Consider the following 25,227-nt stretch of genomic DNA (forward strand, 5'->3'; position numbering starts at 1 on the left):
ATTTTGCTGGTTAATCAGCAGTTCTCAGATGACATATTTCACATTCCTTTTGTATTCAAAATGCCAGAGAGAGAACTCGGGCAAAAAGATCAGCTCCGTAGCTGCTTGAGTGATGGAAAAAAAAGGAGTGACACAGTTTTTCCATTGCAAATCAAAACGATAGGATCTTACGTTAGCACAGGGAGATGTTTATGGGCGGAGATATTCAAGCAGGCAACACAAGAGTCAGCGTGTGCACACTAATTCTAAGTGTGTAGAAACAGCTCTAAGGACACGCACCAAGATCAGATGACGTGTCAGACGTGGCCCTTTCAAATGCGAGGCTGAGTTATACATGCTTCTTGTAAATATTAATCAGTAATGTCATGGACCAACAGCTCCCGCAGGAGGGTAGCATTCCCTGCGGCCACCAGCGTGTTTCCTGAGTGCTGGACACCTGGCCTTCTCTCACAGACACCAAGGCCGTCGCCTGCTGCCCTCTGAGACCCACCACAGGGCAACTCTGGGCCAGGCAGGTGTAGGATGCTCTTCAGGAAAGGAAAACGAGGGAAGGAAGCAGGGTGATGGCGTGGCGACAGGACATGCGACACACCCACACACCAAACGGCCAGTGAGCTCTGGGGTGCAGTTTTGTCTCACTGGACAGAGCAGCAGCCCTCGAGTTGACCTCTTATGAGCAAAAGCAGGTTTGGGAATGAAGTAGAACTGAGGCTCTTCTCAATTTCAGTTTGCAGTTTGATTAGGAAAAAAAAAGAAGCATTTCCTATTCCAAAATGAATTTACTGATTGTTTTAAATATTTAAATGGGCCTCATCAATGCACACAGCTGGGCTCCAAACAAGACGCCCTTAGAAGGTCGAACTGTGTCCATTGTTGGATTTCCCTCCCCCAGCCTGCTGTTCCCTCCCCGCTACGACAGCACCTTGCAGGGAGATAGAATCTCAGAAGAGCTTCCCTGAGCTTTTCTATCCCCGCCATCCACCCATCCAACCAGAGGTCAGTCAGAGGCAGTCATACTCATTGTTTTTAGAAGAAGGAAGGTTACAACAGGAAAGACAAACAAAAAGCAAGAAGCAGGCAATATGCTTTCAGCAAATCCAAGATGGCGTCTTGCCAATAAAAAAGGAAGCCAGACATAAGCATAGAGCCTGGATCTTAATAACACTGTGGAGAAGTCCTCATCCTCCAGCTGAGGAGGGGCGTGAGGCAGAGGTTTGGGGGACCTTTGAGGGACCTTGGAGGCTGGAGTTGGAAGAACAGAGGGTGGCACAGGGTCAAGTGAGGGCTGCCAGATAAAATAGACGATGCCCACTTACAACTGAACAATTGTTTATTTCAGATACTCGGAGAATAATTTTAGTATGTTCCAACTCTTGTATGGAGTTATAGAAGATGATTTTTTAATTTTTTAAAAATAATTTTATTGAGAAACAAATAGCAATGAGACAGTTTCAAAACCGATTAGTAGGACAGTTTGAATAATTAATACATTGCATATTGTTGTCTAGAAGAGGATTTTGGACTGGGCTGGGTGAAGTGAAACCCACCTTGCTGGGGTGAAATTCTGCCCTTGTCCTACTGGAGACTGTTGTGTTAAACCAAGTGTCTGTAGAAAAACCATCATTCCAAGGCTCTCATTTTGTGTACACAAAAGCAGAGACCCAGGGGCTTAAAGGAATTGTCCCTTTGGTTACTCAATAAGAAGCATACTGAGATCTTCCTGCAGTCAAGGGTTCTGCCTGTGGTCCAAAGAAGGTGAGGTAAGTGACAGGGAAGGGAGGGCGGCCGCAAGAACTGTGAGATGCAGCACAATGCCCGGGCCATGTGTAGACTCTCAACAGCTCCTGCTTAGATGAGGAGGTTCAGGACTCACAGGAAATGTTCCTGCTGTGAATCGCAATGTTAGGCAAGCGCTTATTGTGAGCTATCTTCCCGGCCCTAGATCGGAATGTTAGGCTCACTGTCACACTCTCAACTTTGAAAGCATCACCGTGGAGATGTTTGAATCCCTACCAGTGCGGAGGTTGGCATCAGCCCCTGTGACATGCCTTTGTACCCACTACTTTGGTGTTCCAGTCATGAGCCTGCCCATTGTGAAGTTAAAAATGCCAAGTTTGCTTCCAATTTGGATGTGGAAAATTTGAGTCAGGAGAAGCAGCAACTTTAGGAGCTGGTATCACTGTGAGCCCTGTTTTACCTGGGAGGAAAAGGAGGAGTGGTACAGAGGTAAAAACTCTTGCCAAAGAGGCAAGAGTTGTACCAGATGCTTTTCTGTTCTTCCCATGATCCTCTGGTCCCTTGTGTGACGCCCAGGATAGCTGTCCACTCTGTCTGTCCCTCAGCTGCCAGGTGGCTGGCTGACTGATGATGGGATTCTCCAGCCTTGGTCTGTGGGGAAACCTGTCCCTCCCAGAGCCATCTACTTTATGTGGTAGCATTGTGGAAAAACTGTGCACCCCTACTCCTTCTAAGGCTAGGAAGCAGCTTTCTGATTCAAGTAGACAGTAGACAGGGCAATTCAGGATAAGAGCAAGATACAAAGAGATGACACTAAGACTATGGGAGGGGTGGACAGTCCTGGAGGAAGTAGATTTAAATTAAAAAAAAATAATTTACAAAATGTTTCTAGGAGGGATCTATTTGAATCTATTTTGTAGAAGAGGAGACTTAGGCAGAACATGGTTCCTAAGCTTGCCTAAAGCGAGGTGTGGTGGCACACACCTGTAACCTCCTAACACTTAGGAGGCTCCAACAGGAGGATCAAGGCCAGCCTGAATCTCAGAAACCACACCACCACCCACACCCAAACCTAGCTTAAGTGACAGCAGAGGATGGGCTGAGATCACACCCACACCAGGTACGAGCATGTACAACACCTGCCCCAGGCCTGGTGGAAATGCAGAGCCCCGGGCCCTGCTGGGACTCCTGGTCAGAGCTAGCTCCCGACAATGTCCCTCCCAGGTGATTTGTCAACTTGTTGCAGCTGGAGCTGTGCTGACCCAGGGAGCTGACACCTGTCGGCCTGGCTGTGTTGGACCTCGCAGCCTGGGTACCCAGGAAGCTTCGCTTTTGGCACCCACTATGCTGCAACACCTAGCACAAGGCCTGCTGTGCTAGATGCTCAGTGAACGTTTGGTGGATGGGTGAATGGATTGAACTGAGTTGAGCTAACTTGACTTAAACCTGAGCGTGGCTGGATTTGGCCTGTGGCTCAGACCTTCCTGGGCTTCCTTTCTAGGCAACATCGTCCTAGAAGGTGCAGAGGGAAACCACGCCTTTGGCTTAGGGATTAGCCATTGTTTAGAATCAGCACCTTCCAGACATGCTAGCAGCACTGGACTGCTGTTGGATCAGGCCCTACAGATCTGTAGTCCTCTGAAGCAGCCCCACTCCGGCTACCCACACTGGCCGGGCCAGGGCACTTACACATCTCAGCCACATTCCATGGACCTAGGAGTTATTTCAGCAATCTCTCTCCAACATCTGCGAAAGGGTTTTATTTTTATTCCCTGAAAAGTCATCAAAGTGCTCTTTCTAAGCTTTGAATTTGGTGTGGGCAATCTGAAACATTTAATGGGAGTTGGAGTGTGTGTGTGTGTGTGTGTGTGTGTGTGTGTGTGTGTTAAAGACGGAATTATTCTCAGCAAAGTCTGGGACTGGCCGGAAGGAGACAGCAGACATCTCCAGGCGAAACCAGCACCCCGCTGCTCGCGGGGAAATCAAAGAGGAAGCAGCAGACCCCCCTAGCCAGCCCCATGCCGGGCCTGACCCCAGCCTTTCATGTGCAGCGGCCACAGGGAGGAGAGAAAGTACAAAACCAGAACAAATCCCCCAAAGCAAAAGCTTAAAATGAAACCATTTCGCGATGATGACAATACACTGTTCTTCTTTAAACTCTACCCAAGAACAAATGGCAGTCTCTCCCCTGGCCAGTGGAAAGACTGAATCCCGGCTTTCATCCTCACAGGCCTTTCTTTTGGGTGCCTCCCGCTTACCTCCTTTTGTTATTTCAGACCTTCTCAGAACCAGTATGAGGGTGGCAGCGAGTGGGGGGGGCCTCCCACCTGCCCCAGCTACAGCACCCATGGCCTGGGTCTGGGGACACGTACTTTTCGATTGATCAGATTTAGGGGACAGTCAAGGGTCTACTTCATCCTGGCAGTTGGGAAGACGAAAGTCCAGGGAAATAATGGTCCCCTTGTCCTCCTCCATCCCCAAAGCGGGGGGCTGCCCTTCCACTTCCTTTCCACCTGCTTTAACAAGGGTTGCAACCCGGCTGGAGCTGCTGGTTGGACATCTCAATCTTACAATGCTGTCACCTGGCTCCCTCGGCCAGGGCAACAGGGTCCCTGCGCAGTGTGCTGAGTAGGTCCCTGCATAGGGGGCTGAGTGGGAGTGTGAAGAGCTGCATGGGCCGCGTGGCTCTTCCCCGCGGGCCTGGAATGACTCAGGAGAAAGTCCCAGGGCCTGGGGCAGATGCCACTGTTCTATGAACAGGCAGTCACACTGGGCCAGAGGTGTGCAGAGATGAGAGAAAACACAGCCCTAGTTTTAAGCACAAAGCACATGTTTCTCAAGCACAGAGCTTTGAAACCAGAGAATGCTGAGGACGCTGCAGTCCCCACCTCATTTCCTTCCCCTCAAGACTGAGCCTACCCTAGTCCAGGCCTCGAAGCCTCCCAACTGCAGGCCTCAAGGAACCTTCCAATGGGAAATCACCTGAGCTGGGGGCAGGCCTTCTCAGCAGCCCAGGGCCATAGGCAAGGGGTACATGGAGAAGCAGTCAGGGGGCCCTTAGGGGCACCCTGAGGGTCAGTCACGCCCCTTTTGGGTTGCTCCAGCACTCTGGCACAGACTCCTGCCTGCTGAGGCGGGGCCTTACGAACTGCAGCCCTTCACTTTCCCCCTGGTCCTGGGTTTCTAGGCTGAGCAGCCAGCGCAGCGCAGGGCACCCAGGGCTGGGGGGACTCTGTGTCCATGGCTCAGCACCTCTCCCTTCTGCCTGCCAACCTCACTCTTCTGGGCAGAACAAGCTACTGGGAGCAAGGGAGACTCGGGGACGGGCTGCTGCCAGCTTGTGGTGCCTGCCTTCTGAGAAGGAGGTTAGTCCATGTGAGGGTGGGCAGCTGGGACTAGAGGACACCATCACCACCCAGGGGCGCAAGGCAGCCCCAAGGCAGCCCCAGAGCTGGCAGTGCTGGTGCCGAGGTGGAGGGCTGAGAGGCTGGCCCAAGCGCCTGTGTCCGCCTTGGCCTGTGGCTTAACAGCCTCCAGGAAGGTTGCCCTGGTTCACCAGCCCACTAGGCACAGCCCCCACCGCCTCCCCAGAATCAAGTGGAATATTGGCCGCATGTCCCTGAGAAACGCTAACGGGCCCATGGACTGGAGGGAGGATGCCGAGCCATGGAACTCAGGCCACGTGGAGCTCAGGCCTCGGGCACCCAGAAATGTCCCAGCACCACAATCCTGCTCTGCTTCCAAGGCAAGGGTGACCAAGGGAGCTCCCTGCTCCCCTGAGTCACACATTGTTAGCCTCTGAGGTTCCAACCATGGTTGGAGGCTACGGAGACGAACTCAGGGGTTGGGGGGGAACAGCAGGCACAAGAGACCCCCCCAAAGGCAAACTTAGCATGGAAAGACACCTGTCCTGGGTGGGCTCCATGAAGGCAGTGAGCGCTGGGTCCAGGGCAGGCTGCTTGGAAAGAAAGAATATGACATGACGGACATGCTTGATTGCATAGCCTGGAGTTGGCAGAGGGTTCTCAGAGGTAGGCTGGACAGTAGCCGCTTCCGGCCCCCACTGGCTCTGCTTTGAAGACCTGGTCATGGGCCGAGTCACACGTGCTTCTCTTCCTCATCTCCTCAGCTCTGAGCCCCAGGAGGGCACCATCCTGGCTTCCCAGGGCTCCATGTCCAGGGCCAGAGATAACACCGGCCCATGATAATGGCTCCTTGGCAGCAGGCAGGGTAATACTGCGGAGGAAGGGAGAAGAGACTGGCAGGGGGTCAGGGTGGTGTCACATTCAGACCCAGATGGCCTAGAGATACAGCTGTGCCTGATGCGCCTAGCAGATCTTAGGCCCAAGCCCAGCCCGCCCAGGTCCTCTTCCCCCTAGGGGCTTCCTCCTTGCCCCTCCATGGCACTCTAGGGTGCTAAAGACCCCAGTTCAAACATCACCCCGTGGGCCAGGGCAGATGCAGCAAGCAGAGCCACCTCCCGGAAATCCTACCCTCCAGCTGCCCAGAACGCCTGAGCTGGTCTCTGGGGATCTGGGGCAGCCCTCCTCTAAGGTGTTCTCCAGTGACAGTGGTACAGTGAGGAGCCAGACCAGAGCAACCTGCAGACCTGCAGGGCTGGGTCCAGGCCCAAGCAGTCCAGGCTGCCAGGCTCCAGTCTCTCTTGGCATTAACGTCAGCCTGCACTCCACCCCCATCCCCCACGGGTGCCCGCCCTGACAGCTGCTCCCACATAGGTGGTTGCCTTTTTAATGCCCTGCGCTCTATGGCTGGCACACCCTGCAATTATGGCTGCTGTTCTCTGCCTTGCCATTGTGCCTGCCTCCCCTCCCGGTGCTGCCGCTAATTGCGGGGTTGGCCCTTCACTGTTTCCACACAGCGCGAAGCTAAGGCCACTCTCCTCAGCTGCCGGCAGCTTCTCTTTTAGTAGCCGCAGGGAAAAAGAGTCAAGATGGCTTCAGCAATGCCTTGACCTGGGAGAAGGCGAACGTCTGTGGGCGGACCAGAGATGCCCGAGCTGAAAGGCACACGTGTTTGACCCAGAGTTTTAGTAAAGGGGCTGATCTGGTACCTGTGCGTCCAGGCCAGGGCTGGAGGCTACATTGGGGTCCGCAGCTGCAGTGTGCAGTGAGTGCAGGGCAGGCACAGGGAAGGCAGGAGATTCAGCCCCGTCGGCTCAGCTGGCTCAGGGGTGCCTGGGCTCCTTGCACTATGTCCCACCATTGACCTGGAAGACCAGGTTCAGCCCTTCCTGAATTTCAGAGGGGACCAGAGGGAGATGAGTTGGCTCCTAGCCCAGGGCAGGTCCTGCTGCAGGGTGAAGGGTCCTAGGAGTGGCAGGGACCCCAGCATTTTTCCTTCCAGCCCTGCTGAGAAAGTGTTGTTTGCTTCCAAAGAAAGGATCTTTTTAATTCATTCCAGAAATATTTATTGAGCACCAAGGCATGCCATGCATAGTGTTTGTCCTCAGGATATAAAATAATCAAAACAGACATCGCTTCTTCCGGGAGCATCCATTCTACTTGGAGTGCAGGCGGGAAGAGACGCAGAGCAAGGTAAATAAATGCAATATGGAGCGAGTTATTGGCAATGAACACTGGAGAAAAAGGAAGCAAGAGCAGGAGATAGGGAGTCCGAGCAGGCGGTGGGGGCCGCTAACTTAAACAGGGCGGCCCTGAGGATATCCAGGGATTCAAGTGGACTTTGGGAAGATGGATTGTTTATAGGAGCCCTCAGAGACAAACTGTTTTGAAAAGAAAAGAAAGTTCTGAGTGGCCAGGGCCAGCAGACTGGCCATGTGGATGCCGGCAGGTTGTAGGACAGGAGGTGGCTGTGCTGGTTGTCTGAGTCTGTGGCCTCATCCGTGGGGACAGAAGACAAGGGGCAGCTTCCTGGTTCTCGGGCCTACTCTAGGGCAAGAACGATGAACCTCTCTCAGGATCCTGCCCTTCCAGCCCGGAGAACTGTGACCATTGGCCACCTGCCCCTGTAGCTCAGGACAGACACTGTCATGGCACAAGTGATCAAGACTTCCGAAGCCCAGCCAGGAGCCAGGCTGTGCTTAGTGCACACAGCAAGTTATTTCTGGTTACAGAGGGCAGACACTGGCACAGTGGGTTCTGGCTCTCCAAATCCCCCCTGGAGCTGGCATCGTGGGGGTTAAGCGTGGCTCCTGCAGGCAACCGCAAAGGCCATGCCCTGCTGCGGTTCTCTGGGCCTCTGCTCCCTTCAGGTCTACCCGAGGACAGAGGTGCGGCTGGCAGGAGGAGCCCTGCCAGGAAGCTGCAGAAATAGCTTTCAGGGGGTGGCAGGGCGTGGTGCTCGCTGAAGGCCGAACACCCCCATGGGGCGTTGTTTCTCTGTTTGCTAGGCCCAGGGATTTCTCAGACTCAGAAGGAGTCAGGCCTGTGTTCAGTGAGGTCCTTCTTTCCTCTCACATTCTCACATTCTCCACTTACCGCAGGAACATCAAGAGCTGGGCCCTCTGGGGAAGACAGCAAGGCCTTTCAGGCCCTTTGAGAAGAGACTGCCTGGCACACGTGTACCTGAGCTGGGCTCCAACTCCACCTCACACACAAGCCAGCCATGGCGTGGTCTGCCTCGATGTCACCTTGCTGTCTCAGCAGTCTGGGAACTCCCCCACAGGGCTACTCCTGCCCCACCCAGGGTGCGTGGTCACAGTGTCCACCTCTGACAGCAGGGAGGCAGGAGGAACACCCAGGACCCAGCAGTGGGAGCCATCTGCCGAGGGATAGTGGTCAGCCAGGTGGGAGGATTCCACAGACTGAGGCTGTGGAGGGCCTGAGGCACCCGGGGTCCTGCGTGGAAGTCAGTAGTAATTGTTGCCACAGACCCTTCCTTAATGCTAGCCCCCACTGGGGTGAGGATCCGCTGCTTGCACCACCTCCGGGAGAATCACTGCCGCTGTGTGAGGCTAAGCTGCTCCAGCCAGGACCAGACCCAGGAGCAGGCGCTGGGGCTGGGCCGCTTCTGCCCTACAGACTCCTGCAAGTGTAGTCCTCCCTCTGGGGACCCCACCAGCCAGACCATGGGGAAGGACCACATTCTTCCTCCTGGATGCCCTCTCCTCCCTTCTTACTCTTGTATCTAGCCTCAAGCTCTCTCTGCCTGTGTCTGTGACAGTGCCTTCCTCTCCAAATCTCCTGTGCTTCTCCTTCCGGCTTAGCATCTGCTCTCTGGAGGGCCTGAATGGACTCAGCACTGTGAGATATCAAGAAGGGCCCAAAGTGCAGAGTCAGGACTTGGGCAGCCAGCCTAGAGCATAGGAAAGTGGGGGTTCAGGCTCAGCAGCCCCTACTCTGCATCTCCTCTGTGTTGTGCACCCCCACATCTTCACCCCACTCCAAGCAGCCTCCATTGCTCGGTACCTCCCAATTGTAGCCCCTACTTCAATTCTAAAAGAGCACCTGTGGCCTGTCTTGAGTTGAGGCCCCCTGGGCCAAACTGATGATGTCGGAGTCCCGAGCTTTGTCTTGTCCTCAACCCACAGGGGCATGAAAGGACCCCCAAGAGCTTTCCAGGGCCACCTTCCCACACAGTCTGTTTGAGGAGCCTGGTTCCCATGGGGCCTAGCTCCTCTGAGGCTTTGCCCCTGCTGCACTGGGACCCTGGGGCCTAGCAGCCCTGTCTGCCCAGCACTAGCAGGGGAATGGCACCCATAGGTGCTCACTACATTCCTAGGAGCTGCTGTGCTGGGCTCTGTGGGTTCCTGGGTTCCATGCAGTGTATAGGGAAGTCCCTGAAAGGGGCCCCACCTGCCTTCCACTGCTGCTTCCGTCTGATCCTTGTGCTTTCCTGGATGGGCCAGTAGCCCTTCTCAACTACCCTGCCTGTCATTGGCCAGGCCATGGCTTCCCTTGGTGGCTCCTTCCCATTTTCAAATGAGGTCCTGAACCCTGCATGGGGCCTGGTCCAGGTCTCCCCAAGGCCATGGGCATGGGCAGCCATCACTGACCCTTGTGCTGAGCTTGTTGAGGAAGAAAAGGGGATGACACGGCAACAAAGTCAGGGGCCAACTGGCCCGGGGCAAGAGCAGCAGGAAAAGGTGCAGGTTGCCATGCACATCTGAACCATCAGCTCCCCAGAGCAGGGCACTGTGCTAAGCACTACCTATGCCACCAGCTGGGTGACCACTGTGACAGCACCCAACTCCTTGTGCCTCAGTAGCGGAGGTGAAGAGCCGCGTCTACGCAGGGCAGTGACTTCATGTGTGCTGCCAAGCCAGAGACAGCCCTTCAGGGGTTTCTGGGAATGCTGGCAGTGACAGCGAAGAGCGAGCGGGTGGCGTGGCCAAGGTCACACAGCTGGCAGGCAGCAGGTCACGCTGCAGGAAATAGATGGGGACAAAGTAGCATCGGTTTCCATCCTCTCTCCACAGAGAAGCGGCTGTAGTTTCTCTCCCACCCAGAAATCGATACACAGGAGGCTGTTAGAAACCACGTCCCCATCAAGCCTGCCACTGCCGGAGCTGCGGGCTGCTCATCTGTGGCCCGGAGCCCTCAGCGCCGTCCACACAGGGTGTGGGGCACGAACATGGGCTCCAGATGGAGGACAGGTGGGGCTGGGCCTGCCAAGGTTATGCACGCGTTGCTCAGCTCCCTGACTACCACAGCAGTGCTCCCTGGGAGAGAGGTCTCCCTGCAGCTGCTTCTCAGGCAGAGGCAACTATTGGTTCTCAGAGACAAATGTGAAAACAGCTTTTGATGCCCACTGGGACCCTGCTTCCAGGGGAGACCTTCCCTGCAGGTCACCACTGGCCCAGCTTGAAGTCATAGCCTCTCATCAGGAAATGATACAGCTGGAGCGACACCACAGGGAGGGGGTGGGGGCTTCCCACAGTGCAGGAGGAGGGCAGTTGGAGGTGTTAAAACAGTTCAAGCCATCCTCAGAGCCATTGGGAGGATTGGCCAGGAAACCTACATCTGCCCACCAGAATCCAAGAAGCAGCAAAAGAAGTGATTTTTCAGGAATTACTGAAAATAAGGGGGCCTTGAGTCTGCCACAGGCCCTGCAGGAAGCCCCAGCCCCAGACAGTCACAGCCCACACTGCAGTGACAAAAGCTTTCTTTCTCCTCACATCTTTCCTGTGGACTGGGCTTGGCTGTCTCTCCAGGGCCAGGCAGGCGGGGGCAGCCCTTGCTTTTTCTTGAAGTTTGTGCTCCTCAAAAATTCATGTTGAAACTAAATGCCTGAGGCAGCAGGAGGAAGAGCTGGGACCTTTGGGCAGTGGTTCAGTCATGAGGGTTCTGTCCTCACAGACAGGACCAGCACCATAGAAAGGGCTGGAGGGAACTGACTGGACCTTTTTACCCTTCTACCCTCCACCCTGTGAAGCTAAAACCAGAAGGCACCATCTTGGAAGCAGAAAGCAGCCCTTCTGAGATCCTACCAATGCCTTAATCCTGGACTTTCTGGCCTCCAGAACTGTATCAGATATTCTACCATTTGTAAATTACCTGATCTTGTGTATTTCATTACAGCAGCACAAACTCAGCTACCATCTAGTGGTCCGCATCTGCTTTATCCTGACCCAGGCCATCCGGGTCCCACACTGATGCTGCCATCCTTGACTGTTAGTGTTCTATTCCTGTAAGCTACTTTCCTGCCTTTTGCAGTCTATGGAGCCCAAAGAGTAATACCCAGGCAGTGAGAGAGGTAAAGGGTCCAGGAGGACCTACTCCTGCCTGCCTCCACCCCCAGGGACGTGTGGATTGATTTTTAGCCGACGAGAGCCTTTTCCATTCATATCTATCCATCATCCATCCATCCAAGCATCTACCATCCATCCATCCATCCATCCATCCACTCACTTAGTCAAAACCTGCTTTTCCTTTCTAGTTTAAGGAGCATCTACTAAAATCCAGATGCTCTGCTCACCAACATATAACCAGGCTGAGATAAATGAGCTAAAGGAGAATAAATGGCTGCTCTCTGCTCTTTCCAGGGAGGAGATTTTGATTAGAGAAAAGAGCCCAAGTAGACCAGGAGAAAGGGGCGGAGCACCAGACCAGCTGAGGCTGCAGACAGGGAGACAGTTGCTGAAGAGGGTCTATTTACAGCTCCCAGAGCATAACTGATCAGCACCCCACACAAAGATGAGTGTGGGAACAGAGACCCAAAGAGTTTAGAGAGTAGGTGTGGAGCCACACTGTGCAGGGCTGGGGCTGGGGGTCCTGCCAGGGGCTGCTGCCTGAGGGTCCTGGAGGTGAGGAGCACTCGAGAAGAGAAGCTGTTCTTGGCGGGTGTGTGGACAGCTTTGCTGTGCAGAATGGATTATTGTAAGTCAGACATGTTCCTCTTGTTACTGAACCATCTGGTCAAGTCCAAGTTCTAAAATGCAGTTTCTAAGCTCGTGTCTCCTCCCATGTGAGTGGTAGTACTTGTCTTTGCTGGAGAGCCTCCCTTTTGCCACACACTCCCCAGGACACTACAGACCGGCCACTCTCGGGGGACCCTTTCCTGGTGGACTGTCATGGGTTAACTAATGGTCAGCTCGTAACCCCCAGCTGAGTTGAGTCAGTGTGGTGCTGGCATCCCGCCCTAGGATGGTTGCCAGCAGCGCAGGAGGCGGGACTGGAGGGGAAGACGGTGTGCTGTTGCCCCTCCTGGACAAACTTATCATGCTGGCTTTCCTGACGGGGACCTGACTGCCCTCCTGGAGGAGCTCGGGTCCTCACTGTTGCTGAGGATGGCCGTGCTTCTTTCAGGGGGAGCTCTGGTCTTTCTTTACCTTGAGCGTCGCTCCCTGGCTCCAGTGCACACCCCTCAGCCTGCTGGCACAGATCCTCCCTCCCCCTGGCACAGCCTTCCTAGCTTCCACCACTGACCTGCGGGCCCTTCCAACACAGACTCTTGATGCAACTTGCGTGAGGCTCTCTTGCTTCCAGCTGAGCTTGTGGAGGGCATTGCCATGGGCTCTAGGCCTTCAACTATGTCATACAGGACATTACAGTGGGATCCAGGCCCTCAACTGGATTCTTTGGGTCTCTAATATGTGGATAAATCTCTCAAACTCTTTTTATATTTGATTCTCCTGTTTATTATGAAATAATCGTATTTATTAAAATATTAAATGTTTTTCTTGTAAACCCTGACTACAACAGGGACACTCGCTGTGGTTTGAGTAGCCCTCAGCACAGACCATGCTCCTAAGCCTCCATCTTGCTGTTCGCCCCCGCGCAGCCCGATCTACTGCAGGCTGTGACTCTGCAGTGTGATCCAGAGTCCACACTGCCCCATCCTGCCTCCTGAGCTGCCTCCCGAGCTGTCCCCTCAGAGTAGCCCCTCGGAGCTCTTCTCCTGATGCACCCGCTGCTGCCTGGAGGACCAGCGGGGACCCTCTGCAGGAGGTCGCTGTGGTGTGATGATGCCTGAGTGCTTGTGTATCCACCTTGGTGGCTCCAGAGGGATCTTGCCTAGGACACCGAAACTCAGCAAGAAACTGAAGCAACGAATGGGGCCGCTCTGCAGCATAGAAAAGCTGATGGCCTCTGAGCAGCTGGACTCTAATCCCATCTCTGCTGGGGTTATCTGAGCTTGCAAAAGCACACACTACCTCACCTGGAGAGGACGGGAATGCCTGCACTCTACTCCCAGAGGGGACTCAGGGATCAGGTGAGTGCATCATATCTGAAACTGAAGAAGCCGGTGCTGGGACCAAGGCCAGCCTCCTGCATCCACTCCGTTCGCACAGCGCACAGCCCTCTGGTTACAGGAGGTGCTTGTCGTAGTTACCTTCCTCTCTGCTGGGACACAACACCTGACACCTGCAGCCTAAGGAAGAGGTCTATCTTGGCCCACAGTTGGGTGTTGGTAGGCGCCTCCAAGGCAGAGACCGCGTGGGGAAGGGACTGGCAGGGGATAGCTGTGTGCAGCGTGAGGACCAGAAAGAGAAGCACCAGGGACGAACACACCCTGCCAGGTCATTTCACCAGGACCCTGCTTCCAGCCAGGCCCTGCCTTCTAATAGCAAGTCAGCCGCAGTGCCACCGCCATCCAGACGCCTTCCAAAGGCCACACCTGTGAGCGCAGGAGGCAGCGGCACAGTGCTTACTCTTGCGGGGCTATGGGCACGACCATGGCCGGAGGAAGGCAGCCATTTGGATTCTTCTGAGGGACTCAAGAGCTGCACCATAGGAAAGACAGGAGGCGCCAGCACAGGGCCAGCAAGCCCTCCTTCCAGGGAGCCACAGGTGGGCCCCAGAGCACTTCATTCAGCTGCCACCTCCTGGAGAAGTGGGGACACCTAGCAGGAAGAACCCAGCCCCTCTTCTTGAGGACATTCGGAGGGTATTTGGGGCCTGAAGGGCATGGCAGGGCCTGAGAGTGGCACCAGAACCTCCTGGTAGCCAGAGGTGGGCTGGGTGGTTTGCGTTGGCATGGAGCAGGCTGGTAGCCTGGGGTACAGATCCGGGGCTGAGGCCCCTGACTGCACACGCACGGAGCTTCCTGAGGGATGGTGGGCTGGGAGTGGCCATGTATGGGACCAGGACTAACTACTTCAGGTGGTGCTGGGACCCCTCCCCAGGGTCCATGTGGGATGTGGATGTTGGGAGAGGGTGTGAGTGGTGAGCAGTCTGGGGCTCTGCACTCCCTGGCCTGGTCTGGAATGTGGAGACGGAGTCCTAGGAGGACATGGATCTGGGGTGCTGGCCCTCCCTCCTGTGCCTCCTGCTCCGACTGGGTGGACTAGCGAGGGCATCCTATGGTCTGTTCAGCACTGGCTCCAGGTCCAGATCCCCTTCTTTCTGGCCCATGGAGGGACAGGTTGCATGCACCCTGCCCACAAGAGAGGCTGCCACCTTCCCCTCTGCATTGGCTAAGGCAGAGAAAAGCCCAGGCTGAGGGCCAGGCTCTTGTGCCAAATTGGCACTCGGCCCAAGCCACAAACTCCAAGCTCAGCTGCAGGCAGGAGAGCGCTGCTAAAGCATTCTGGGCCCAGATGGGCAGCGCAGGCCTGCGTCCTCTGCCCCGGCCATCCACGGCCCCCATCGTGAGTATCAGTGACTCAGAGGAGGTTCTGGTTGCTATCAGATCCTAGAGGCTTGGGCAATCTGATCCTAAAACAATGAGTCTCAGAACAATCCTTCCCAGCTCGCCCAGAGCAGCTTTCAGCCCTGGCCAAAAATGCAGCAGAATGGAAAATGACGTTGGGAGGGAAAGGTCAGGCGGCTGGGCCTCCCGCTGGGAGCAGGTGGCAGCTTGGGCCAGAGGGCCAAGTGGCACAGCCCACAGGCACAGGTGGGCGGCAGCGACCCTCAGGACCATCCTGGGTCCTGGCTGCTGACACTGAACAGGCGGCAATCCCGCCTGCCTGGCCTGGCTGACCAGCGTGGTCCCCCACTGCCTGGCCAGGACACTGCCCTGGCTCTTAGGGAAAGCAGAACCCTGTCACACATGGCTGTTGGCCCAATGACTAAGACATCCTTAACTCCCTTTATGGAGACACTACTTTCAGAGCTCCTACTGTGTGCCAAGAAGTACCTTTGTTACTGCCCCTTTCTTATCATTGGCCATGTCAATACCACCAACACAGCCCATTTTACTGATAACCGAATTGAGGCTTCAAAGATCGGGCAGAGGCTGGGCTGTCCTGCGCAGGATTTCTATCTGCCTAGCTCTTCCACAGACAGGAGACATCTACTACCCTTCTCTTCTTTACCACCTTGAGAATACGGTCCTCCCCACAGGCACAGCCAGTCATGCCAGGGCAGTTTGTGCCCCTACGGACTTTTGTCCATGTAGTGGCAGTCTGTATATAAATGTCCACCTCTCCTCTCTCCAACAGAAACATCAAGGGCTCATTCCTGGGTCTTTCTGAGGCCCTCTGAGTTGAACATGTTGCCCACAATGGAAACTCCTCATTGATAGACACTTTATGGGGCTTCTGCCCTTCCCTGTCTCCCTTCTCCACCTCTGCCCCCAGCTTCCGGGTACCACCCTGATATGAATCACCCATTCCAAGTCCTTGTCATGATCTGTTTCTGGGGAAACCAAATGTAGCCATACTCCTTCCAGACAGAGAAGCGTGCTGTCCCTGTGTCAAGTATATCACACAGGAAGGGCAGAGGCAAATGGGGGCTTTCAACTCAGGATCAAGATGGACAGAGGACCCTGCTGCAAAGAGGTGCTCAGATTGCTTTCATCAGTGTGCATGGGGGTGGGGGTGGCTATAGAAATCAGGATGCGTAGGAAATCCAGCCCAAGACAGTACTTGGTGATATCCGGTTGGGGGCCTGCAGGGTGGACCTCAACCATGGCTCTTGGCCTGGTCCCGCTGGTCCCCTACATAGCGATGATTCCCACCCCAAGAAGAACAGCTGTATGGATGCCGCTATTCTGGGCTCCCCGTTACTCAGGACAATACCTAACAGCACTGGGGCATTCCTGAGAGACTACAGGTGAGTTCCCAAGCTTCCTGTAGCTGTAGTGAGATACCTGAGCTAATTCACTCAGAAGAGAGGTCAGGGTTGGAGGCTGAGGTCTGTACTGGGACAGCCTCATCGCTTTGAGCTATGGGGTGAGCACATGGCAGGGCAAAACTCCTCAAAGTGCTAAGGGCCTCACCATCCTCTTAGGGCACAATCCCTGAGAGCTAAGACCTCCCACTGCACTCTAGAACCTTCCAGCAGCACCCTCTATGGCCACACCTTTAACAACAGGCCTGGCAGGACACGCAAGATCTGAGCTATCGCCAGGATGACCACAACAAAACAAATCTGTACTCTTGAGATGGCAGAAGGAGTGGTAGAAATTACATGAATAATCTAATAGTGTCTCCTGGAATTTTTTTCTCAAATGCAAACCTCTCCCTGGCAAGTTATCCTTAAGCCTCCAGAGACCATGAACAGAGGCTTACTTTTTGGCAAATGCTGCCGATGGCAAAGGAAATCGACATGTAGCAAATCAGTCTTCGTGGAAAATCTCCACAGCGGCCAATCCTTGTATAACATCTCTATGTATAGGGTGAGCCCACAGGCTGTGGTTTAACTGAGTAAACATAATAAAGTTGTATTAGGTGAGTAAACATATTTCCTAATTTGAGGGTTGATTTAAATGTATTCCACAGCTTTGTCCAAGGACGGGGTATTTCTCAGCATCCTGCCCATTATTCTGTGGGCTTTGCCATGGGGCTGGCCACCGGCCAGTGATTGGCCTTGCAGGAGGCCAACTCGGAAGAAACCCTTCCCTGGCGAGTCAAGGAGGTGCCCTGGTGTGCAGCACAGTGGGGCTGCAGCTGCACCCGTGCGGGGCCTGCTCTGCCTCACCAGGAGAATCAGGACACAGCCCCTTCATCTTCTAATCAATCTCAGCCCATGCTCTCCAGACCTCAACCCCCGCTTGAAAGAACCCTTAGCTCTTTGTCTCATGGATGAAACAGAATGCTTTCAAACATGGCAATAAGTCAGCTCTGGATTTCCAAGTCTTCATCTTCTCAAGGAGCAAGACCAGGCTTCTTTTCCCTGCAGGGGACCAAGGGCGTGCTCTAGGTGGTGGTTATCAAGGTGCTGAGTAAAGCCACCGAAGCAGCCGTGCCTGCTCCTCCTTGCTGTTTGCCGCCTCTAGTGTGCGTGTGAGGCTTAGCTCTGTGTGCTGTCCAGAAGGCCTTGCTTCTTTGACCTCTGCACTGGCTGCCGCCACGCCCTCTCTGACAGGAGTCCTCAGGGTGCAGGCAGGAGCCGTGTTAGTGATATTGCTATGGTCATGTTGGGCATTGGTCACCCCAGAGCTTGGTGGCCTAAAACAGTGAGCGACTGTCTACCTCCGAGTCTGCAGGTGGTTAATTAAGCTGGCCTCACCCAGATGGCAGTCCTGGCTGCTGGCTGCTGTATGATGGCCTCTGCTGAGGAGACAGGGACACTATCTCTGTCCCAGGGTTTCATGTGCCAGCAGGACAACCCAGGTATATTCCCACAGCAGGGGCAGTGGGGTGTCCTCCACACCAGTGCTCTTTAGGGTCCTACTTGGTGCCTAATTGCTAACGTGGTCTTGGCCACAGGAAGCCATGTGATTGACATGGGGTCCAAAAGGAAGCCCTGAAGGAAAGCGGAGGATGGCCATGGACACAAGGAGGACAGGGCTGATGGCCCCTGCCCTGCACACTGTGGGACAGAAAAGGCAAGGCCAGCCTATAAGCCTGCAGTCAGAGTCACTAAATTAGTGCTGACATCAGAGCAGGGCACGGCCCTAAGGGCATTCACGGGCTGGACAGGAGTGGCTGTGGCTGGATAACCAAGCAGCATGCCCAAGGGCTCTTGTTAGCCCTTCAAGGTGACTGGTGTGTGCTGGTCAAGCCCCCAGGGAATGCACTGTGCTCACCAGGTGCAGTGGCCTGTCCCTGATCACAGCCATGTGGGCTGCTCCAGACCTTGCGACTGGGCAGGGCAGAGGGGACAGGGGAGAGTGGAGAGCCGCAGCCAGCCCTCCCCAGGAGACTTTGCTGATTGAGCTTTGGTGGCACATGGCAAGACAGTGTGGAGGCACCAGAATGGGCCAAGCAGCTGGTCCCAGAGGTGCCCACCTCAGCCTGCTGTAGCCCAGCAATTCACTACCGTGTCTCCATCGCTTTCCTCTTCCTGGAGTGCCTCCGCTCATCTTCCCTGTGCTGGAGTGAAATGAGACCTCACCCAGTACATCTCCAAAGGGATCAGGACCCGGAACAAACACAGGTCCTGGGAGATTAATGCCCCTCGTGAACAGCGCAGGTCACACACACGTGCTGGGCATGAACACAAGGTGGGAGGAAGATCCACATCCGTGGCTTCTGTTAGTTCATTTGCTCTCAGCTCCTGCCTCACAGGCCGGAATGGAAGGAATCTGATCCCAGTCATCTTCGGGCTTCCTCTCTGTGGAGAAGAGCAAAGGCGCGGGCTCTCTGCCGGCCAAGCACCAGGGGCCTCGGTCACCTGCTTATCCTGGCTGCGCTGGACGCAGGCCCTGAGCCTGCCACCCTCACTTCTCTCCCCACATAGGCACTCAGAGCTTGGCAAAGCTCCGGAAGCCTCCTTCTTCCCAGTGTCTCTGGTGAGGGCTGCCTAAGACTTAGAGACCTTATTCCTCAGGGTAAAAACAAAATGAAATCACAAAAAGAAAAGAAAACAAATAACCAGAAACTAACTTGACTGTTTTCTATTCCTACAAATAATGAGGATAGTGCCTTTTTTTTTTTTTTTTTTTTTTTTGCAGAGCCAGGGATCAAACTCAGGCCCTTGCACTTGCCAGGGAAGCGCTTATTCCACTGAGCCATCTCCCCGGCCCCAATAGTACCGTTCTTAATATAGCCATGTCTGGTCTTGATTTTGTGTTTAGAGGCTGTCTCAATGTCCTAAACAGATTCAAAAGGCTTAGCTTTCTGGTCACCTTGCCTCTGGGAGAGAGCCAGGAGTCGCACGGCGCCAGATGGAGTGAATAAGGTGGATAAGGACACCCTGCAGCATTTCTGAGCCTGCTTTGGCCCTCAGTGGAAGCATTCATCGTAGTTTTGATCACCACTCTTGAAGAGCCTCAGGAAAGAGGACTTCCAGAACTGCTTCAGAAAGCGGCAAGCATGGTGGAATCAGCGCAGTCAAAGCGGGGCTGGGAGGGGTTGTGGGAATTGACAGCGCTGTCTCTTTTACTGTAATAAATTTTTACAACTCAAAAATTTCATCACACTTCATAAAAGAAGAGGAAATCTGTCCAAGGAGGATGCAAGCACCAGACAGCCCACTCTCCTGTTCAGAGAGGTTCTTGGCTGCCAGGCTGGCCTGGTGGCTGGGTCTGATCCTGACTTCACTTCCTGATGGGTCTGTCCTGCCTTACCGAGAAGCTAAAGCAGAAGAGGGAAAGGGAGGAGGGTGTGGTGGGAAGAGGGGGAGAGAGAGCCTCATTCCCAGAGCACCTGGGCTGGCATCAAGTGCCCCCTGGCAACCCCTCCATGGGGGGCTGGCATTTACAGTGGCACCAGCTTCCTGTCAAGTGGGTTTCACTGACCAGGAGGACAGTGGTGTGGAATCCACACTGCCTGTCAGATCTGTGTTCCTAGAGAGGCTCCGATAAGCACAGACTGACCACGTGATTATGTCTGGCAGCGGCATCCCTCGTGCGGCCAGGGAAACAGAACCCACTGGTGCCTGAGCAGCCTCTCAGGAGCCCTGGACACCACAGGTCGGGGAGCAGCCCACTTAGGCATCGGCTTGTACAGGGAGCCTCACCACCTCCCAGAGCCTGCATGTAACACTCAGTTTATATCCAGACACACATGGCTTGTTCTTGCTTTCAATGGTCAACAAAGTGATCGTGACATGATGCAGAAGGCAAGACCCCTGGGCTGGCCCCAGCCCCGCAGGCAGCACGTGTCATCATGTCTGCGGAGTGTAGGTGGCAGCCAGGAGGCCAGGAGCGGTGTGGGCAAGGCTTACCCAGGGCTCCTTCTCAGCAGGGCCACACTGTTTTTTTTTTGTTTTTTAAAGGTAGCTGGAGGACTGGGGAGCTCAGTAGTCTAAGTGCTGCTTGGCAAGCACAAGGACCTGAGCTTGAGCCTTCCTACCTCATGCCGTGCCAGCCCCGGAGCCTCAGGTATGCTGTGTCAGGCACCAACACCAGGTGTGGTGGCACACACCTGTAGTCCCATTGCTGGGGAGGCTGAGACAGGAGGATCACTACTAGTCCAAGCTATGTAGCAAGACCCTGTACCAAATAACTGAACAATTTTTTTTTTAAAAAAAGACAGCTAGAGCATGATTATATCTATAAAGTGCCCACAATCATACTGTGTAGAATCTAATACTATATAGAATGTGTAGTATAGCATTATACGTGTGTGTGTGTGTGTGTGTGTGTGTGTGTGTGTGACTGAGGCTGAAACTCAGGACCATACCATGCTAAGCACTGTGTATGCAGCTCTATCCCCAGCAGGGACTCCCAGGACGATCTCCCAGGAGATGGATGAGCAAGGCACTGGAACCAGGCTGGGGGCTGTCTCAGCCCCACCGTGAGGAGTTGCACTCCTTTGGGAGCGGCGGCCACCTGCACAGGAGATGCAGCTTGGTGTGTGACCTTGACTGGGCCTACAGGCATCCGAGCAACTTGTCGCAGCACTCAGATGTGCATGCCAGCCAAGTGTCTCCAAGCTGGGCCTCGCGCTACAGGAAGAGGAAGGAGGCCACAGGGCCGGCAGGGTGCTGGCGGGTGGGTGAGGGCCACCGGGGATGGGGGAAGGGCTTCCTGGACGCCTCTCCTGCTTCCCTCACCTCACTCAGCCCCAGGGACACGGAAATAAAGAATGAACAGAGCCCGGGAAGGAGAGGTGGGAGGGCAGGGAAGAGGACCTGGGGACGCTAGTGGGGACACTCCTTGCAGGCTTGTTCAGGGAGTGCGACGTACACTTCTATATGCTTTATGTATTTGTATATCTGCACATTCCACTATTCCTCGGAAAAATCCTAGTAGTATCTCTGCCAATGCAAGGAAACAAGGCACAGAGTGTCTGTGGACTATGGGGACAGTGGCCTGCGGGGGCCTTGTGGATGGGACTTGGGGAGCGTCACCCCCACACTCCCTGTTAGCCTGCAGAATGGCTCAGGCCTCCATTCTGCCGCTTCTGCAGTTCCCTGGCTCCGCACCAGGTCGTGAAAACTCAGAGGCGCCTTCTGTTCCTGAGCCCCAGATCCAGGAGGCCAGCAGCGGGGAGGAGGCCATGCCTGGGAGCCCAGCGTGGAGGTGAAGGCGTCGCGCTGCCGGCCCAGCACACCTGCTGCAGGTGGGATCTGCCGCAGCTGCCCAGAGACTGCCAGCCTGACCTGAGGCTTTGTTGAAGGATATATAGACTTTGATCAAGAAAAGTGGGGCAATAAAGTAGTTGTTAATTAGTGCAGGTTTCCAAGGCAGATAAAATCTTTTTAGCACACAGGGCCCCTGGGAGGGGGGACCCCAAAGAGTCCTGCAGAGCCCCAGAGTCCTGGGTGAGGCTCTGGGCTCTGTCGCCTCTGTCTCTGAGCATCACTGGCCTGTGGCTGGATGCCCTCAGCTCTCAAGCTCCCCACAGCTGGCCTTGTGCTGCAGGAGTCCCCCACAGCTAGGGGGAACAACTTGGGTAGAGTATCCACAGGGTGGGACTTCCATACACATCTTTGGCTTTGCTAGCTCAGATATTGAGAGCTGTGTGACAGGGGCATCCTGGTAAGGTCCAGGCAGCAGCACACCTGATAGGGACAAGAGAAAGAGGCAGCCCAGGTCTGTGCTCCATCCACCCAGTGCTGGGGTATCCAGCTGTGTGGACACTTGGCCTGTCTGCTCCAAACTGTCCACTTGGAGGGTCAGAGATGCACCCGATTTGAGGCTACAAGGTGGACACTGAGAGATTGAGAAGGACAATTTGAGTTCATGAAAACATGTATCTGTCTAGCTTGGGTTTGGGTAGAGAATCAGGACCTATACCTTAGAGAATCTGCCCTTTGTCTCACCTGACGCATTCTCATTAAGTGTGTTTCTGATCTGCAGTAGAGAGGAGTCTATTTTTAAGACACTACTCCTGGCACATCCAAGCCACAGAGCAGCAGCTGCCGGGGAGCCCAGAAGCCCGCTGAGGCCAGGTGGGTGCACCTGGATCGTTGGCCATGGTTTTCCAAGTAGGGATGAAAATTCTTCCCACACACCTTGGGCCCTTGGAAGGCCACTAGAATGCCCCAGAAGAGGACAACTTGCTTGATGGTTGTTGGATGGGAGAGTTTTATTTATTTTTTAATTATTATTTTTTTTCCCAGAACTGGGGATTGAACTCAGACCTTTGCGCTTGCCAGGCAAGTGCTTATTCTACTGAGCCATCTCCTCAGCCCCTGAGAGTTTTATTTTTGATGACATCATTCTGACAAAGTCTTATCTCTACTTTCTCATTGCCCAGTAATGAATGAGATGCCCTGACTCCTGACCTCATCACTGCGGCCACAGTGTGGCCTAGGGCACTTTGGCTGGCCATGGCAGTGCTTGCTGGAGAAGAGTAGAGAATAAGGTCCAGGGAGTCTTCTCCATGGGCAGCCAAGGCTGCGTTCTTTCTCTACAAGGAAGGGCACCGTGGACCTGCGAGGACCAGAAGCCCAAGAGTTTCACTCTACAGGACTGAAATCCTCAGCACAGACTTCATACATCCATTTTAGAGGAGCATTTCCTGGTGTTTGAATCACGAGGCAGTCTGCTCTCCTGCAGGGGGGTGGCCCCATTCCCAAGGTTCTTTTCTTTTAAATGGAACCCCTTCCTTCACCCCATGGTGATGAGGTTGGGAGGGTCCCCAGAGCAGTGACAGGGTTTGTCTTGTTGTGAAATCTACATGCAACCCCTCTCACCATCTGAGAAGGTAGACAGGGGATCCAGGTGGCTAAAGAGATCGCACCTCTTCTCTCCAGATAAACTGCTTTTTCCAGGCCAACACATAGTATTGAGGGTACATTGAAGTAGGCTCCATCAGGCCCACACAAGGGGCTCCTGGAGGACTGTTTGGTCGGTGCCCAGGGGTCTGGACTTCCACTGTCGTGTCCCAATGGCCCCACCTGGGACAAGTAGTGAAATGGAACAGGGTAGTGTTTATCTTTGTTTGATTACAAACCTGGCCTTTTCCTTCCCCCTGTTCTCCTAACCTCTCTCTTTCCAAGAATTACAAATGAATACAGTGAACTGCTCAAGGGTGTGAACTCTGCTCATCCTGTATAGATAAACAAGACTTCTTTCTTGACCACGCTTTAGTTTGACTCCTCAACCTCCTCGGCCCACCGTACTTTACTTATAAAATCCAGTCTTGGAAGAGAACACAGCTGGGCCAGTCTCTCTGATCACCCTCATAACTGATCAATGTCTTCCTCTCCTGTCTGCCCTTGGATCACCCAGGCCTGTCTCAGCTACAAATCCTAAGTGGCTTTAGCCAGTACCCCCTTTTCTCTTGTGTTTCCTGTTGATAGTTTTCCACATACTGACCCTGGTTTGCTTTCTGGCTGTAAACCTGCACTTAGGCATGCTGTAGTTGGAGCTGTCACAGTTCTCTTGTTACTGAAGATCCCACTGTAGTGGTCCCTGTGCCCATGGCAACAGTCCAGAGCAAAGGCCAGGCTTTAACAAGGGTTATTGAAGAGTGTTTCTTTAAGAAAAAGAACTATGATTTAAGATAGTAAAGAACTGTTTTTAGGCCCAGAATAGCATCCTGAGATGCTAAGTACTCAATAAATATTTCGAGGCTGATAGAACGCAAACCTCACTCGTGCATTCGCTCCCCATAGATTGTGCGGAAAGTAGTAAAAGAGGAGGGAGAACTCTCGTACTAAGGAAGGAAGTGGTGGTAGAAGTCTTTGCAGAGCTGCAAATCAAAGTCCTAAGTGTGGAGGAGGGGGAGCTTGCTGTGGGTCAGTGGAACGGACGAGGTCTGTGAAGTCTGACTTGAGGGCCGAGAACAAACTCAGGGTGGCTCTGTGTGTTCACAGGCTTGGCTAGAGTCTGAACCATCGCTGGCACAGAAGAGGAACGGGCCTTGCTGGGGCCATCGCCCCTTCTAAAGCCATGGCCAGCCAGAGAGGAAGAGGCAGGACCCTCGTTCTCCCGCATTCCAGAGGCAGGATTTCCAAGGTGTGCTCCCCGCTTCTCTCCTCTCACCCTTTCAGGCTCTGTGTAGGAAAGCATCCCTGACACAGGGGGTGTGCCCAGCCTGCTAGGTGCCAGGAAGTCTGGATTGTGGTGCCAGCCGTGGGCAGGAGGTGTCTGGGAATGTTAGCCATCTGGCAACAGGAGCCCCTGGCCCAGGGAAGTCACAGAGAAAGCCCACCCTAGAAGGAGTCCAGCTCAGGGGAAGCCCCTCTCTCAAGAGGAAGGGAAGGGGGCCAGATCCCAGGAAGCTCCCAAGCAACACAGCCATGACCCCATGTCTGCAGGTAAAAAGTATTTATCAAAACATAGAAAAGTGATCAGTTCCTGGCTTCTAGATAGGAATAATTCTGAATATAGAAGGTATGATTAGGAGCTGTGCTATATAAAAGACTCATGAAAAGAGAGGAACAAGTTGCTGTAACCATGAAGTGACAGCCGGATGAGCACTTGCGGTGGACTTCTTGCTATTTGCCAGAAAGCAGATGGGACATTCTAAAGTCCTGAAGGACCAGGGACGCTCTGCTCTATGATGCTGTCCTGATCCCTCCTAGCCCACAAATGCCAGCAGGCCCTTGCATCCTGTGACAGCAAAAAAATGCCCAAAAGTCCCAAAGCTCTCTAGGTAGCAGTGCCCATGACGGGAACCACCAGCTCCGGGAGCCCTGGAGGGGTTTGCAGGTTGATGGCAGAAATAGGTAGCTTGAGAAATACCTGGTGGGTGAGGATTGGCCAACTCTGGAAACTCTGAATTGGGGACGTTAGTCAGAGGGAATATTTAGTGTGACTCAGCCGAGGCAGGTGGTGGCCACCAGTGACAAGGGCACGGATTTGGAGGTGCAGGCCGGTGTTAGGAAAGGAGAACTGCTG

The sequence above is a fragment of the Octodon degus genome, unplaced genomic scaffold, assembly GCF_000260255.1.
Source record: "Octodon degus isolate 3935 unplaced genomic scaffold, OctDeg1.0 scaffold00002, whole genome shotgun sequence".
NCBI lineage: Eukaryota > Metazoa > Chordata > Mammalia > Rodentia > Octodontidae > Octodon > Octodon degus.